The sequence below is a fragment of the Rhinolophus sinicus genome, chromosome 3, assembly GCF_057876585.1.
Source record: "Rhinolophus sinicus isolate RSI-liver-muscle chromosome 3, RSI-T2T, whole genome shotgun sequence".
In the NCBI taxonomy this organism is placed as follows: domain Eukaryota; kingdom Metazoa; phylum Chordata; class Mammalia; order Chiroptera; family Rhinolophidae; genus Rhinolophus; species Rhinolophus sinicus.
In genome coordinates this window covers 161,168,664-161,187,486 of record NC_142503.1, presented here as the reverse complement: position 1 = coordinate 161,187,486, position 18,823 = coordinate 161,168,664, and the positions used below count along the sequence as shown (strand labels likewise).

At 38.0% G+C, this 18,823-nt stretch overlaps 1 protein-coding gene across 1 annotated transcript in view; it reads right to left on the bottom strand.

Annotated features, from left to right (window-relative positions):
• FRMD6 (FERM domain containing 6) overlaps nt 1–18,823 on the bottom strand; it is a 213,087-nt gene that overhangs the window by 136,428 nt on the left and 57,836 nt on the right. The window contains exon 2 of the mRNA XM_074327478.2: nt 6,551–6,618. The gene's annotated coding sequence lies outside the window, so the exon portion shown is untranslated. The remainder of the gene's footprint in view (nt 1–6,550; nt 6,619–18,823) is intronic.

The window sequence follows — 18,823 nt, the reverse complement described above, 5'->3', positions numbered from 1 at the left end:
TCGTATACTTAACATAGTGTGTGGCACATACATGATAGGCAAAAATATGTGTTGAGATTTAATTGAAGTAGTAGGACCTCAGTTAAATTTCATGTTCATGATGATGGTAGCTGCAAGATTTGGAAGATGGTTGAATGGAAATTTCAAATGATAAGAATCATAGTGCTAAGCTATTGGCTGTTTATATTGTGGATTTTGTAATATTGTTGTTCTTTGCTGAGTTGCAGTAGCTACTTAAAGACTCCTGTGTAAGATATCTCATTTAACCAGAGCCCCCCAGTACTTTTTTTGTTATGTGTCTTTCAACCCCATCCCTTTTGAGAAGTATCAGTTCATGGCAGATGTGACAACCCTGTGAAAGCCACAGAAGAAACAAAGGGTGTGCTGAAACCTATGCCACTTAGCAATAATTATTAATATTTCACCAGAGGTTACACAAACAAGTTGAAAGAATGACGGAAGGGAGCTCAGCCCCACCCCAACATGAGCCAAGGATCCATATTTTATTACAACAATGCCTTCCATCTGTATTATATACTGCTTTCATTTATAATCTTCTTCCTTCCATTATTTCATCTGATTCTTATAACAGCTCACTGGAATAGGCAGGAGAAGCTGAAGGAGAGCGAGAGACTTGCCTAACGTACATGGCCAGTGAAAGACAGAATCAGGATGAGGACCTGTCCTCCACACATTTCCACAGCACCAGACAAGATGGCCAGAGTAACTGATTTGACATTGGGAGGTTCCTGTCCCCAGAGTGCACAGATCTGGACTCTTAATGGCTATGAAGACAGGGATGATTTTGCAAAATGATAAAAAATGGAAACACTGAGGACTGAGCCAAGGGACAAGATACTGAGGATCAAAGAAAAGATGGAAGACATAAGTTTATGGGTGAAGGGATGTATTGGGTGATGCTCACTTATGGAGACCAAAAAGAAGAAGAAGGAGGAGGAGGAGGAGGAGGAGGAGGAGGAGGAGGAGGAGGAGGAGGAGGAGGAGAAGGAAAAGGAGAAGAAGGAGAAGAAAAAGAAGCTCTGTTATAGAAGGACATCACATGTTGAATTTTATAAGATAAAAAAAATTTTAAAGCATCTGCTTCAAAAGAAGAGATGAGGAAGACAGGCTTGAGGTTAGAGGAATTTTCAGTCACTGTAAATTGCCTTGGCAAACTACATTGCGTTTAATGTGTATATGTGTGCTTTGGAAGAACTCATTCTTTTTCTGTTGTTGTGGTCTCACTAAGAGATACATCGGATCCCTTCCTTGAGTCTGTGCTCTCCATCTCAGTCCTCTGTTCCCAACACTGGGCTTATTGTCTGTACTACAGGAATGTGGAGAAATCCAGGAGCAGGAAACAATTAGAATGCCTTCTTTGATGTTGGCACATAAGCTTGCTTTGTGCTTCCTCATGCCTGGTCTCTCTGGTTCCTGAAACTCTATGGACCCTGGTCTCAGGTACTCTTCCTGTGGACCATTCTCCTGGTCTCAGGGGCAAGGCCTGCTCTGATTCTTGGCTTGTTCTGACTCCCCTTTGTCTGCTGGCTTTTATACTGCTCCCCACTGCTGACCACAGGGCTCAAGATGAACTGATCTGACCCATGGCCATATCTTCTTGTTGCCAGCTGACTGGTGCTGACAGGGGTCTACTTTCTCAAGAATGTGTGACTGTACTGGAAAGTGTCTGAAATAAGGCAGCATCTGCTCCATTTGGGAATATCAACTGATAAGTTCATGTTCATAAAGATGCAGCTCATGTCCATGATCTCTTGCTGGTTGTGACAGTGAGGGGGGTGGGGTGGGGGGGAGGATGAGGGAGGCAGAGGAAGAGGGAGGGAGAGAGGAAGAAGGAGACGGAGAGGGAGAGAGATGGAGGGGGGAGAAGGAGAGGGGGGAGAGAGAGAGAGAGAGAGAGAGAGAGAGAGAGAGAGAGAGAGAGAGAGAGAGAGAGAGAGTTCATTCGTTCGTTCCACACATCTGCAAATGAAAAATGACCCAGAGACATAGGGAATTCCAAACTATAGCTGAAGGCACTGCAGTTTGGGCAGCTGAATCCCATCAAAAAATCATGAGGCAAGCTCTGTATTCCTGCCATTGTGATGAAGAGGAAAAGCAAATCTCTCAGGGTTTCACAAAGAAAACATTTTGTGACCAGACAGAAGGGCTTAAAGTTCTGTGAAATCTCATGCAAATGGAAACCATTTGATAGGTACCCAGAAAATCCAGGAAGGACACTTCAGTATAGCCCTCACCTAGGGAGGCCCCCAAAGAGAAATTCTACTCCCCTCAGCCAGGGAGCATTTGTGGGAGGAAGTCAAAGCCAGATGCCTCACCCTCCCCAGCAGATGCAAGACCAAAAGGCTAATGTGCAAGGAGCTCGGAGAAAGCTCCTTATGTCACAGCCTGTCTTAAAAAATCATTTCATGTCGACAGATAGGATAGAATCACTTATTGGCCTTAATTCTTGTTCTCCAATTTACTTTAGACTGTTTCTGGATCTTAAAATCGAAATTTAAGCTATATTTTAAAATTAATTAAATCTTAAAATTAAAATTTAAGTCTCTCAGCAATAAAATACAATTAATAAAAATGTTCCTGGTAGCCATTTGAGTGATTGATGGGGCATCATCTCTCTAGACACAAAGGAGATATTTGAGTAGGCTGTGATGAAAAAGGCCAAATTTATCTTCCATAAAAGCAAGAGGTCTATATTTAATTTTAATAATACAAAATGCATATAGATCTCAAAAAAAGTAAGCTTTTTTCAGGGTAATTTTAAAGATTCTGTGAATATATTTTATTTTTGCAAGTCCTCTGTTCTATATTTAGAATACTTTGGGCCAACAAGCACCAGGAAATGTCCAGCAGACAGAATGAGAAAGAGAGGTGAGCGGGAAGCTACTGCACCTTTCAGTCTGAAAAGATGAAGGCCAAGGGCAGAGAGAACTGAGGTTACAAACCACAAATGATAGGGCGGGGTGAACACATTAAGGACCTTCCTCAAAGATTAATCAAAGGTAGTTTTGCATAAATGAAAGAAAGCATGAAGTCACACTGTGGCTAGTAAATCTATGAAAACTCATACCCAAAGAGCTGTTTCAAGTAGAAAAGAAAAAAAGGTTGAAGAGGATGATGAATTTACCAACAACTAATTATTATGGGACTCTAGGAATGCCTCACAGAAATCAACCTTGTCTTCTTATTTTCCCTACAATCCTTTCCTACTTGTCATTTTAGGGTCAGGTTACTTGGTTAGAGAGACAGCCAGACCTGTGGTTTGACCCATAAATACCGATTCTTTGGTTTATGAGAGTTTATGAGAATGATGGTCTTGGCAAATGGTCATCTGCCCTCCACCTCGCCTCCTGTAGGGTAAGGGGGTCTACACTCCTGAATTGAACAACTTAGGTATAAAAATATAAGACATGGGGACTTCCTTCATTATCATAACTTGAATACAAAAGACCAGTGTAAGCCTGGCTCAGCAGTAGAATCATGGGAATTCAGTATTCCACCAGAATTTCATCAATGCAGTTTATGCCAAATGTACAATTTCATTCTGTGGCTTCCCGACGGTCTGGCTTCTCACAATATTTACTTTCGTGTAAAGTACTTGAGATGAATAGAAAATTGATGAGGGAGGAGAGTATTCCTGGAATATCTATTTCACCTCAAGATATTTCCTCTGGCCCTTTGCCTCATCCCTTCCTCCCCATCTCCCTTCCTCTTTCTCCCTTGCCTCAGACAGGTAAGGGGTGATAAAAGACACAGCAGGACAGTGGTGTAAAATAATTCTGCGGACCCCTCAGAATTTCAACACCGAGTCACCTCATTGGCTTGTAACACCTGCTTTCCTTCCAGGGAGTGATTCGTTATTGGCATCCCCAAGGGCATGTGAAAGCACTGACTGAGGACATAGTGGCTTTGAGTAGCGCGTAACTCCTCGCTGTGCTCTGTAGTTTATCTTGGCTAGAAGCCTATCCATTGAATTGTTAAGGACTACTGACTTTTCCTCAGAAATGAAAAAGGGAAAAAATCTCATTTGTATACCCAAGCTGTGTCCATTATAAAAGTGAGGGCCAACATCTAGGTAAAGCCCCTTCTCTTAGTAGATGATTATTTGTGTGTGTGTGTGTGTGTGTTGGGGGTTGGGTAGAGGTGTGGGGGGTGGCTTTTGAAAGAATAATATAAAATAACTTAAGAATATGAAGAAAATCAGCGTGCTCTCTCTCCCCACCCCCCCACCCCCACGCAAAATGTACTATTAAATTACAAATGGGTACATAAGTCTTTGACTCTTCAAGTGCATATTGAAATGGAACAAACAAATTCATTTGAGGAGATAGCATTAAGCTCAGTTGATGGAAAGTAAAAACTTTGAAACAGAGTTTTTTTTCCCCTTAGAGGCCTTGGTGGTCTCAATTCAACTACATTCTCTTCTCAACCACCTTAGGCATTTGTTTTTAATAAGTCTTTACAAAGTAAACAATTCAACAAAGGACCTCAAAACTGTGTTTCTGACCAGCAAAATAAATACAGATTCCAGATGTTTCTCATTTTCACATGTCACTAATTCGAACTCAGAAACCTCTTGTTTATTGGACATTTATTTTATCCCAATGCTTTACATACTTCTATTCCAAGAACCTCCTTTCCTATCTCCGCATCCCTTTTCTCACCAACCCCATCTTTGGGATAATTTGTCATAGATGGACCTGAACATTTCTGGCATATTCTCTTGCAGAAATATTTAAGCTTATGTCAAAATGAGATTTCATAATGACATATAACTTTTATCTAATATTAGCATTGTATGGAAGGTTAGGGAAATTCCCTTCTCCTAAAATCTTTAAAAATTTAATACATGTCTTTTTGTTGTTGTTGTTGTTGTTAAATTGAATAGAGGTTAATTTGGTAAATGACCTTTCAAGATCCTCTTCAGGTCTTGCCGGTACCGACCTGCACTTGGGTCACCCAGCTGGACTTATGGATTGTGCTCCACGGGCTGATGGGTATTAAAGGAACCAATAGCAGACACTGTTCTACGCTCTTCTAGCCCTCTAGATTGGCTATAGATGATGCATTTCCATACTTTATCATGTCCCTAATTCTACCTCACTCCGTGCTGGCGTGCCAGCAGTGGCCAGGGAACTAGGAGAGCAGAGAACAGGGAACTAATAACAACAACAAATCTTCATGGATAATATAATTAATAGTGATGGACCATGCAAGGGAGAGACATGTGATCTCTTCCCTATGTGCTTGTTTTTAATGGGATAAGGTCTGATGTGATGTTTTTGAATTTGCAATTCTACTATGAAATTATTCTATGCAATTATTCTATGCAATTCTATCTAATGAAATTATTTTAATCATGATGAATATTTATTGAGCCAGGCACTGTGCTAACTGCTCCTAGATCATCTTCATTATTTTTTACAATACTAACAAGTAGATTCTATTATCTCCATTTTAAAAATGAGTAAACTGAGTCTTAAAGACCCTGATACCTGCTTGCTCAAGAAATATGCATACCATACAGAATAAATCAGGTATATCTTTGCAAATGAAAAGTATCGTAAGCAAAGGCATTCTGAGGGCAGCATTTAGTAATCACTGCAGAATGACAGCATCATCATATATATTCTTTATAGGTTCAGCAGATAATTCACAGGTATTCCCAGGGTTACACCAAATCATAGTAAGGTTGGAGGTGAAATGGCTGCTAGGCTGGCTTCCAGATTGGAGACACTGGATATTAATAGAGACCTTAAACATATTTAAACACTGCAAGAGAATAAAAGCTCCTTTCGAACAACACGCTTTTTTTGCAAATCACTTCCGAAGGAACAATTCCATACTTCCAGACCATATAAAAATATAAATTTCACTTGTAAAGAAAATATTCTATGGCTCGCAGGTTTAAAAGGCAACCATCTTAAAAATTAGGCCCCCTTTTATAGGTGTGTCTTCTGTGTTAACAGAAGACTTCCTTCTCAAAGCCAAACAGAGATTCAAATCAGTTAATTAATTGACAACTTCTACAGAAGACCTAGTTTTGATGGCGTCCTGTATTAGATAGCATTGAAGCTGTGTGAAGGGGACTTGAGCATGCAAAATGAGGACTAGTACATAAACCTGCAGGGAGGAGAGAAAGGCAGTGGAGAAAAGAAAGGAAGAAGAAACACCAAACAATCCATCAAGTTCCATTAATCAATAGGAGACATTTTCTGTTCTTTTGGTCCATGAAGACTATCTAATGGGGTTCTCAAACTTGTGTGTGCATCAGAATCATCTAGAACCTTTTATTAAAGTACCAGGGAGGGCGTGAGAATTTGCATTTCTAATAAGTTCCCAGGTGGTGCTGATGCTGTTGGTGTCAGGACCATCCTTTCAGAAGCCACTGCGGTGAAATGGTTAGAGATCCTGTTGGACCTTTCCCAGTTTACATTCTGTGTGTTTGCCCAAAGCTGACACCATCTTTGCGTTTTCTAAACTTGGGTTTTTTTGAAACAAGGTTTACAAGTTCACATTTAAGACTTCTTACCTGATGAAATTCAGTAAGTTTTCAATGAGAAGAAGCTTCATGAGAAAAAATAAAAATGGACAGGAAGGCTGTTGAGAGAAGATAAGAGGCAATCAAGAAAGGATATATAAATTACTCTACCATTATAATTAATATTAACTCTTGGACAGAGTAAACACCATTATCCCAAATATATATGAGTTGTATTTTCTACATTACTTTGTATTAATGTATTAATAACTTTTCAGATGAAGAAGATGCAGTTAGATCAACACAGTGACTTGTAAAAGAGGAAATTTTATGATTTAGCAATAAATTCTATTGAACAGAAGGTGAGAATAATATCAGCGTTACAACTAAATATTCTAATTAATTAATGTTCATTTTGACCCAAATATCGTTTGCCTAAGTTAAGGCACTATTTTTAATAACCAAAGCATTATTATTATTTTTATCATCATCATCATCATCATTATTTTTGCATTCCAAAGTTGGCCTCTTAATGTAATGAAGTAGTCTATTTGATGATTTCTTTTTGTTTGTTTGTTTGGATCACCAGATAATTTTGGGAAATTATGAGGACAGTAAAGAAGTAGCTGAGAGGCACATATGTGTGATGTTTGTGAGGATAAGGAGTATGCAGAGGGGGTTTTTTCAGTAAAAGCACTTTCTTAGTATTTTATCCGTATTTCCACGTCAGGAAGTGAATACAATGTTTTTCTTTGGTCAGGTAGTCAGTTCACCTCAGAGCTGATCCCTTTACCTCAGCCTTCAGATTTCCCATCACATCAAGCTCAGTGGACTTAGGGATCCATGGGGATCATGTTTCCATGCTTCTTCACTTTCAAGTGGTGTTAGCCAATCCACACCAAACACTAGGCCCACTCCCAGACACATTCGTGGGCAGCCTGGCACACATGCCCAGACGATCTGGCTTTGAGGTCTGCTCTTAGTGGTGTAGAGATAATTTAATGTCCAGGACACTGCGAAATGTTGTTTCTGGTACGTGCCATTTCTCGACAACCCCATCCTCACTTCCACAAACGGACAAATACAGTGGTCAGACATTTCTGCATCTTCAACATCTGCTCCATTTCTCCTCTCTCACACCCATTCTGGATTCAAGCTGACTACAGTTCATGCTTCTGCTCCTCTAAGTCACTCTAAGATAGCCCAGAGAGTTCTGACTTGCGAATGCCAAAATATGACCTTGGCCTTCTTTAACTAAGGTTACCATTATCTTAATGCCTAAAATAATGGAGGGTTTCCTGCAGACAAGAGTTGGCTTAAAAAAATTCTTGGTCAAATCAACACTTGTAAAGAACCACATCACCTCCACTGACTAAATACATCCTGTAATATTTTATTCCAGAAAAGGCATGATGAACTTATAGCTACTTTGCCAAATGCTTTCTTAAATTTTTATGGCAAGACAGTGCTTCTCAGCTCAGCTGGGCATGGTGCCCACAGATTTGAACTCGCTTGCTTGCCTAGGCTAGACATTCAGGAACTTCATGACACTCATTTCTAGCATAACTATGTATTTGTGGGTCAGAAAAGGCTATTCTCTTTTCCCTTTATTGAATAAATATCAACCGCAATATTATTGAGTTTTGAGTATTTGAGTAAAAGAAATATTAGATATGATTCTTGCCCTGGAAGTGTTTACAATGAAGTCTGAATGCAAGACCTGCACGTGTGAAATAATTAGAAACCATGAAAGACAGGATAGGGTTAATCATGAACTGTGCAATACAGACCATGCAGAGAGTTGGGGACAGCTTTCGGAAAGAAGGGATTAAGGTAAAGATTAAACGATACATATGATTCGTATAAAGAGATGGGTGGTCTTTCTTTGTGTTTTACTTAGAAAGTGAATGTATTCGTTTATACAATTTAATACCACTCACTAAACATCATTGTAAAGGTCTAAGTGTCTCAGACTGGTAACCAGTGGGCCAAAGAACTTTTTTATTTTACCATCACCTGCAATGTTTTAAAATAAATTTGAATTAGTTGCTAACATTAACAAGTTGGAAGATTTTTACATTAAAATGCATAGCTGTATATTTTCCCAAAAAAACTGGACAGTCTGTCAAAATCTGGCCTACATTTTGACATTGTAATGATGAACTGGAGCTGAGTAAACACCCCCCTCCCCACCCCACCCCCTGTTGAATGGGGCACTAGCTCTCCAGTCTCCACCACCTACCAATCCCTATTGCTTCTCCCACTTAACCTGCTTTGCTTTTGTGTATCACCTATCTGGCTCCGGTGGGCATTTGAACTCGTGATCCCTGCTGTACATTAACAGGGCCTCCTGCACAGGGGGGCTGTGACAAATGTGCCACTGCAACCAATTTAATCAAAAACACAAGTGACCTTGCCTTGTCAGCCTCCTTTTTGTAAGATAAAGTCACTTAGTCGTACACACAGGAGGATACTTTAAAAAACACTGTTCTCAGTCTAGAGAGAAAAATACCCTGGACAACACATGCAAGGAGTTGGGCTTTGACTGTGAAGTTCATTGGTGATCACAGCTCACATTGCACATTCTCCAGTGGGGGTTGACAGGCTGTGCACGTACAGGAAGGACAGAGCCCCACGGTGCTCCATTAACTCTTTCAGCTCACTCAGTATAGGAAGACCATCAAAGCAAATTGTATGCATGAAAATTTGGATTGATATAGCAGATAAGCTGAGGTTGATTATTTATTTTCCAGAAAATTTACGTATTTTACAAAGAATTTTATTTAAACAGAATTTTCTCACGTATTTGAAATACAGTCAAATCTACTTATAAAATAGCCCTGTGTGTCCTGTAAACTATGAATATTTATTGTGCACAATCAATTCCTTAGTGTCTGTTCTGAGGAAATGTATGGAGCATCCAAATGATTGGGCAGTGCAAGCAGCATGTGCTAGATTTAGAATAAGTTTCATGCTGCTATTGGAATAGTCATTCATTTGTTCATTTGGCCATCCCAAATGTATGTATTCAGCCCAGAGGGCTTTGTCTTGGCTCTTCTATTAACCAGCTCTTGAACTTGGGCAGATACATTAACCTCTCCTGGTTTTGGTTCCTCAAATGAGGGAGTCATATTAAATTATGTCTCAGTTCCTTAAAGTCGGAATATGACATGTTTTCAGACGAAAGTGGCTGGAATAAAGGGAGCCCAATATGTTCTGACTTAGGAATTGATCAGCAGTCCTTTGACTTAGGATATCTCCGTCCAGCCTGGGCAATGTGCAGGCCAGGGGCAGGGCTGATATGCAGCTTGCAGCCACTGTGAAGACTATGTACTCTGGTTTTCACATCGGGCTTCCCTTCAGATTGGTCCTACAGTCCATTAGGAGATTCCCAGGGCTTTCTGTTTGTTAAATACTTCATCACAGTTGCTCATGGTTCCCTAAGAAATCTTCATTCTCGTTTTAGTTCTAATCTCCTCTTGCTGGTTTAAAAGATGAGATTTTACCCTTTCTGTTCACGGTCATTGGAAGAGAAGAGGGGCCTATTTGTAATAACACTTAAGGTGGAAAAGTTGTAGAAAACATTATATGAAATATTTGAGTTTCTCACTGTTTTAACAAAAAGAAAAGGAAATTTTGTACCTTTTCTATTTTCTTTTTTTTCAGAGTTTCCCTTATTTTAACAGAGCACAGAGAATGCATTCTATTGTAAAATAGTGTTGGCGGAAGAGAACATGAGGGTATTTTTATTGACTAAGAGTCTGGGGACAGGGGCAGCTCATTGTAACTGAATTAGCCTATTATTTATAGCAGCAGTCAACCCCGTAAGGCCTTGGGGAGCCATTAGCAGTGCTGACCCACCTGATCCTATGGACCTTTCCTTTTTCTTTTTTTTCAAAAGTAATGATTCTAATATATATTCAAAACATAGATAAATTACAATGTATTCAAAAGATAAGTAAATCCTCCAAATTTCCACCAACCAGAGTTATACAGTTAACATTTTGATGTATATACTTCCAGCCAATATAAATGTGTATATGATGTACAATTTTTAAAATGGGATTGTACCAGAAATATTCATACGTATGCATATATATGAATGTATTACATATATGTCATATGTATGCCATACTCATATACGAGTACCTCATATGCTGTATACACACATATATGCATACTGTATAATTTCATATATACATATATACTATATAGGTACATATAAACACATATACATATACATATGTGCTTATTGCTAGTCACCCTATTTTACTTAGTATGTTATAATTTTTTTTCTACTGCAGTAAATATGGAACTTCAGATAATTTGTAATGATTGTATAATTCTCCATTGTATTGGCATATAATAATTAACCAATACCCTATCATTGGACATTTTAACTTTTTTTTTCATATTACTAGCAATATGTGCTTGGGGAAAAAGATTTTTTAAAGTTGCTGGCAGAAATCCTCCAGGCAGAAGAGACAAAAATGGATTGCCTTCCATGATGAAGGAGCAGCCATTCTGAGGTTCTGGGGACAGTCAGCAAGAAAGGATGCTCAGGAGGTCCTGTGTTACAGAGGGCCTGAGACAAGGCAGGAATCTGCATGTTAGAAGAAATAAGTCTCTAAGAAATTCCCTAGAACTGGCAACACCAGGGCAATCTGATCTCTAGTGTGCCATGGTCATCTATTTTGCCATGATGTGATATAACCAAATACAAAGCTGTATGACAAAGTGTGTAAGTGAAATAAAGGATTTCATGCCATTAGGTAATAGAGCAAGAGGTGTACAGTAGAAATGTTACCCCTCCAAGAAGCCTGGGAGATGAAGAACGCTGGGCTTCCCTCTGTGAATGGGAGGAGGACTTGAGTCATTTGATTTAAATAATAAAGTTAGAATAGCTTCCTGAGCCTGGAGTGTTTGCATACACCCAGACGGCAAAGGAAAATCATTGCATATTTGTTGGCTAAATACCAGTTTACAAGTGAATTTCAAATTTCCAAATTAGAAGTAAAATTCATGTACTTTTCTATATCCTTCTTTCTCATATTCCTTTCTCTCAGTCTTTTCTTTTTGTTTTCTCCTTTCTTTTCTCTTAACGAAAATCAAACGTTTCATTAGGTGATCCATTCACATTGTACAAAATTCAAAAGTTACAAAAAGATATGGAGAATAGAGTAAATCATGCCCACTTAAGCCTACCAGTGACCACTTACTCTTAGAGTCAATGAATATTATCTAGTTGTACATTCATCTAGATATTCTAAGCATACACAGCATGTATGACTAGAGATCCCATCCCCTTTGTTTGCACATATGGTAGCATACTCTACAAAGAGTCTGAAACTTACTTTTCTCACTTAGCGCACACCTCAAGGGTTGTTCCATATTAGTACACATAGAGTTGGCCAATGACTGTATTTGTAATCCAGTGCAAATGGATATATATAATTTATTTAGCCAGACCCTTTCTGATGGAAATTAACTTGTTTCCTTATTTTTTTTTCTTTTTGTAAACAAACAATTCTACAATAGTCTTGGACATATATCTTTTGATTATATGCAAGTATATTTACCTGATAAATACCTAGAAATGGAATTTCTGAATCACGTTGTATGTATATTTTAATTTTTATAGATATTCTTTAATTACCCTCCACAGACGTTTTACCATTTGTATACCCACTACAAATATATGAGAGTATGACCATCCTTATACCTTAATCAAAATAGTGCTACCGATTTTTTAATCTTTGCCTATCTGATAACTGAAAATTTCTATCCAATTTTAATTTACATTTTCTTATTATAAGTGAAATATAGCATATTCAAAAGAACTTTAGTTCCCATTTATTTGTCCATTTTTATATTCGATTATCGTTTCTTTTGTTTTGATTCATAGGAGTTCTTTATATATCACAGAAATTAGCTTTTTTACTACATAATATGTAGCAAACATTTTTCCTAGCTTGCCTTTTAACATTGTTTAGGTATATTTCACTTAGGTAGAAATGTTTATTTTTGAGTAGCTGAATTTACCAACTTTTTCTTTTCTTTTCTTTCTTTTCTTTCCTTCCTTCCTTCCTTCCTTCCTTCCTTCCTTCCTTCCTTCCTTCCTTCCTTCCTTTTGGTTGGGAGTTCATTATTTTTACCTTTCAAGAATTTTTACAGAAAAACTCTATTCACATTTTCTTCCAATACATTTATGGGTTTATGTTTTACATTTAAATCTTTGGAAACAAATCTAAAACACTCATTCAAAAAGATATATGTACCCTATATTCATTGCAGCATTATTTACAATAGCCAAAATATGGAAGCCACCTAAGTGTCCATGGATAGACAAATGGATAAAGAAGATGTGGTACATACATACCATGTTTCCCCGAAAATAAGACCTAGCCAGGCAATCAGCTCTAATGCGTCTTTTGGAGGAAAAATTAATATAAGACTGGGTCTTATATTACTATAAAATAAGACCTGGTCTTATATTAATTTCTGCTCCAAAAGACAGACTAGAGCTGATTGTCCAGCTAGGTCTTATTTTCAGGGATGTACGGTACTTTGGAATATTACTGAGCCATAAAAAAGAATGAAATCTTGTCATTTGGAACAACATGGATGGACCTACAGGGTATTATGCTGACTGAAATAAGTCAGACAAAGACCATATGATTTCACTTACATGTAGAATCTAAAAATAAATAAATAAATAAAAGGAAACAAAAATACACTTAGATACAGAAAACAAATTGATGGTTGCCAGATGGGGCGTAGTTGGGGGACAAGTGAAAGAGGTAAAGGAATTAAGAAGTGTAATTTGCCAGTTATAAAAATAGTCACAGGGATGTAAAGTACAGCATAGGGAAGCTAGTCAATAATATTATAATAACTATGTATGGTGCCAGATGGATACTAGACTTATCGGGATAATCACTTTGTAGGTCATATGAACATCTAATCATTATATTATACACATGAAACTAATACAATGTTGTATGTCAACTGTAATTTAAAAACAAAAACAACTGAAAATAAATCTTTGGATCCATGTGGAACTATTTTGGTGCAGTCTTCTGCTTCTTCTCACATTGCCCTTCTTTTTGGCTTAGGCAAGTTGCCAAGGAGTTGTAATAGGCTAGGCACAGCCCTTCCTTCTATGACAGACTTCTTCCCTGAGAGGCCCAAGCAGGGAACTAGCTGCTGTGTGTTTGGTTTGAAAGGTGATGTAGGATGTGGAGATTGGAGGAAACTGAGATTTGGAATGGGACAGTCCCTGGAGGCTCCATGCATTTCTTCCCAAAAGTGTTCAACAGCTACTGGTTTAAAGTGTGAGAATGAAATTTCGGGATTCCTAAGTCTATTCATCAAGCTCTACTGCTTAACCATTTTCTCTATGAATTTCTTTTGTATCTCCACAGAGGACAGACTATGTGGAAATAAGATGAGATTAAAAGAGAAAAATTATTTGGATATACAAGTTGGAAAGCCACGTGTCTTAAAAGATAATTGAAGAATTGTCCAGGAATAAGTACCCTTAAATACCTTTATTTTATGGTTTTACCAGCTTTCTCATCAGAAAATGGACAATTTTAGTACAGAGGTATATATGCATTAATATCTATAAGCCTAACACTGTTAATAGAAGTGGTTGCAGAAATATAAAGTAAGATTATCACAGATATATTTTTGATAACTTAGAAGTAGCATCTTTTAGAAAAAGTATTTTCTGTCCAGCGTGAAAGTTGAGGAAATTTGGTAGAGGAAGAAGTGGATGAGCCATCAGTTTTGGTACCACCTCGTATTGATCCTGGACAAGTTACTTAACTCTCAGGCAGAGGAGGCTTGATCATAAAGTCAATGGGGCAAGTTAGAGAGAACATCCAAACCAAGAACTAGTGACTAACATAGAGAAATTTAAACTTTTTATTGTGACTCTTAGAGAGACATAAATTTTCGGTTATGTTCCAGAATAACGCTTTCGTATACCCTGTTTCCCCAAAAATAAGACCTAGCCGAACAGTCAGCTCTAATGCATCTTTTAGAGCAAAAATTAATATAAGACCCAGTATTATATTATATTATATTATATTATATTATATTATATTATATTATATTATATTATACTGTATCATATTATATAAGACCCATCTTATATTATAGTAAAATAAGACCAGGTCTTATTTTATAGTAATATAAGACCCGGTCTTACATTAATTTTTTTCTCCAAAAGACGCATTCGAACTGATTGTTCGTCTAGGTCTTATTTTCAGGGAAACACGATATACATAAAATACTGAAATTAAAGTTACATGAAACAGTATTAACCACTACTAAATGAATTCTGATAATTTCTATTATATTCTCTTCCATTCCATTCCATTCCATTCCATTCCATTCCATTCCATTCCATTCTATTCTGTTTCTTTTTATAATTGTTGGTAAAAACACATTAAATGGATTTTTCAACGCTTTGGTCCTCGATTTGAAACATACTAGGCTAAAGGAAAATGAACATTCACCTACTTTGAACACACAAATTTAGGTATCTAATCATTGTACCTTTAAAAAGTTCCCTCATAATTCATGTAAGTAAGGTTTATAAATAATTGTGCAATATATAAATGTCCCATATTTTCAGCTACATTTAAAAAGAATACAATGTGTTTGAGAGTATTTCCTTGGTGGAAGCCAGATATTTACAATACATTAAAACTCAGAACCTATGTAAAATATAAAATAACTTCACTGTAACAGTTGATATAACTTAGGAATGAGTGGTTTTTCAGACCAACTGGACTACAAGTAAATCCAACCACATAGAACTCAACAATGCTTTCATCACTCAGTGATCACGTATAGTTGCTTGTTCATACCAGTGACCAAAACTCAGGAACTAAACCTTAGCAGTAACTCAGATCAATGCTGATTTTTCCTTGACTATTGTCTAAACATAAGCTAAGAATTTCCTTTTTTTTAAATGTCTATCAGAAAAGAGAATGTGACATAGAAAAATTAGTCACGCTAGACCTAATAAAATGTGCCTCACTCATGATGTCCATCTCAGGCCTTGCTACTACTTCCGGAAGTACTGCTGCTCCCCAAGCCTTTCCTTCCATCATTGTTAACGCAGGGGGGGTGAGCTAGATCCTCAGGGTCCCTTCCTGACATGGCATTCTCTGGTTCTTGGTGATTCATTCAAACAAAACAAGGACAACCATCACCACCACCATCTCCATCACCACCATAAAAGAAACCCAACTTTGTTCATTTCTGAAGACTGAAAACAAGAAAGGTCGTTCTTTCTAAATATTAAATAACCCCTGTTCCCCAACTACCTTTGAGCAGGAAGCCTACAAGAGTATATCACACCTCATGCCATCCCTTCCTGGAGCCGGTGGGCTAATCTGGTATGGTTCCAGCAGCACCTTGGAGCTTAGAGAGCTCAACTACAGCCATCACACAATGGGTTATAACTGTATTTGGCAAATTTATACCAAGTATAACAACTTCCAGTAAAGAAATCATTGCAGTTTGGGAAAATTGTGTAATTTGGCCATTAATTTGCATTGTTCTGAAAGTTGCCAGACTTGTCCTGCAGGCATTAGTGTCAAGAACTTTCATCTTCCTTGGCTCCACCTCTTTTCTCTGTGTGCAGAGCAGAACAAAAAGAGGAGGCCCCACGGCAGTGCCATTCAAGGAGCCAAAGAGAGTTCTGGGTTTTAAAAGAATGATGACTTTTGAATTATAAAAGCTCTTCCACGGAAGTTTTCACTCAAGACTTTTATTGAGTTTACAAATTGAAATGAATCCAAGCTGGGTAGTACACCATTGGAAATTAAGGGGCAAGAACAGGTCTGCAATTTTTCCTCCCATGAAAGATAATTTCCTTGTGTTTGTTATTCCCTACAAATACACAACCGGGGACATACCCACATATTTTTGCCTAAATTCTTAATTTGAAACATATCACATATATTGAGAAACTTCTTTCTGTAAGTGACATAGTGTCTGATTTTAGCAAGTAGAAACACTACATGTAAGTGAAGTCACTCTGTAACTAATAGATGTACCGCTTATTTAAATATTTGCTTTCACTTAACGCTGGGAAGGTTGTTGCCCTGCAGCCTTTCAAAACGGGCCCTTGACCCTTCTTTCTAAGGCTGTCATTCTGCTCTTCAGAGGAAGGTTGTTAATTACATCCTTTAAACCACCTATTATTCTGAGCTCCTGCTGTCCATGATCTGCCAAAGTTGTTCTTGGTCAGCTCTGTCTCGGACCCCAGAACTCTATGCTCAAAATGGAGGCTGCTTCATCTCCCTGGGTTCCTACAGGTCACTCTATGTTACCTCCTCTCTTCTCAAAGGGGCCAATTTGTTTTTTCATCTCATCATTTCAAAACTATAAGAAAGAGATTTTTGTCTAAAACAAGGTCATACAGGTTTCTTCTCAAACTCATTATTGTAGAGAGGAAATTGAGGAGCTGAGACAAACTGAAACCATGCAGTGCCTCAAATATCAAAGACACCAACACAAAAGCATTTTCTCTCCCTCTAATGAGAAGACTACCCAGGCTTAGGAATTTAAATGTTTAAAAGTGATGACAAAGGAGTTCAGTGCCGAGAGAGACTCAATAAAATGGAGTGTAAACTTGAAGGAGGCCTGCAGAGGAATTAGGGTGTGAAGTAATATTGAGTATGTAGTATAAAACAATTGTTTTCAAGAGGCAAAGGCTATTGGAACCTAGGAAGTTTATAACTTGCAATGTTCTTATTTCTCTTGTAGGAATTCCGAAGATAGAATTGTTTTTAAGTATTTCTAAGTGTACAGTTATATAACCTTAATATTGGTGAAAAAACCTGGACTTTCCAAGCCTAAGCATGTCAAGCATTTTCAATAGTCATCAGTATTATCATAAACCTTCTCATATACTTTCCTCATCTTCCTTATTACCTATGATTACTGAGACACACATTTAATCAAAGTTGTATTACAACCACTGTAGCGTTTCTATACAATACCCTAGTTCTTGATAGTTATGATTTATATGAATGAGGTGACTTTAAAACTTATTTGAAGCATATGTAAAAGTTCTTTGACACATTGAGAGGTGAGGTCTTTGATTCTTCCCCTTGAGTCTGGGCAGTAAGCTATGATTCTATTACTGTGGAAATGATGCTATATGAAGCAAGATCAGAAAAGACCTTTCAGCTTCGTGGTTCTTGTGGGACACTCACTCTTGGAGGAGCTAGCCACCATGTAAGAAGTCTGGCTATCTGAGACTGTCATTGTCATGCTGGAGGGTCTACTTGTTGTCATTTTAGTCAACAGCCCTACTGGGCTCCCAGCCTATAGTCAACATCAACCACCAGGTGTGTCAGAAAGAAGTCTCAGCATCATCTCACCCCACATCGTCAAGTCATTCCCCAGCTCTTGAGTCTCCCTAGCTGAGGTCCCAGACATTGTGGAAATACACAAGCTATTTGTGTATTTCTATGTCTGAATTCCTGATCCATGGAATCCAAGAGCATGATAAATGGTTGTTTTATGCCACTAAGTTTTGGGAAGCTTTGTTATACAGCAATAGTAACTAAAAAAATCAATAATCACTATAATGCAAATTGTATTTCTTAATTAATTCACATTTAATTTAATTCAGGTTATAAAATCTTGTGCTAAAGAAAAAGTTGTACTGACCCAAATCTTCTTGGTAACATGTTTTCCAACCCATTATAATTTAGCCACTAAACAGAAATTGCACTTGGGATGGAGAGACAGTCAGAGAGAGAGAGAAAGAGACAGAGAGAGAGACAGAGAGAGAAAGAGAGACAGAGAGAGACAGAGACAGAGAGAGAGGCTTGGATGTTCTTTTATAAGAAGTAAAATGGAGAAGCTTTATCTAGGCTAACACTTTGGGGGTCTCACTTAGTCACCATGTATGATGGACTTGCACGCCTACTTCTTATGAACTACTTTTGCACCAGGGCTTTCCTATGTTATAAACCACCAGTGCTTAGAGAGCACATATACCAGGGCTGGCTTGAAAATCCCGGAGTGCCATGTGGCCTGAACAATGCCCCTGCTAGCTTCCATGATCTGATGAAAGCCATCATGCATGACTCCTAGACAGAGATGTATTTGTCCACCTGGGTGTGAGCTAGAGCTAATCTCCTGACATACCCTCTTTAGTCCCTAGGTCCAGGCAACCTCTGGTTCACATTTACATTCTGATCAAGGAAGCAAGATATTCATTTTTAGATCATGGAATCTGTGGATGTGGGGATGGAGCAGGATTATAGACATGACAGGAGAAGGTGAGTG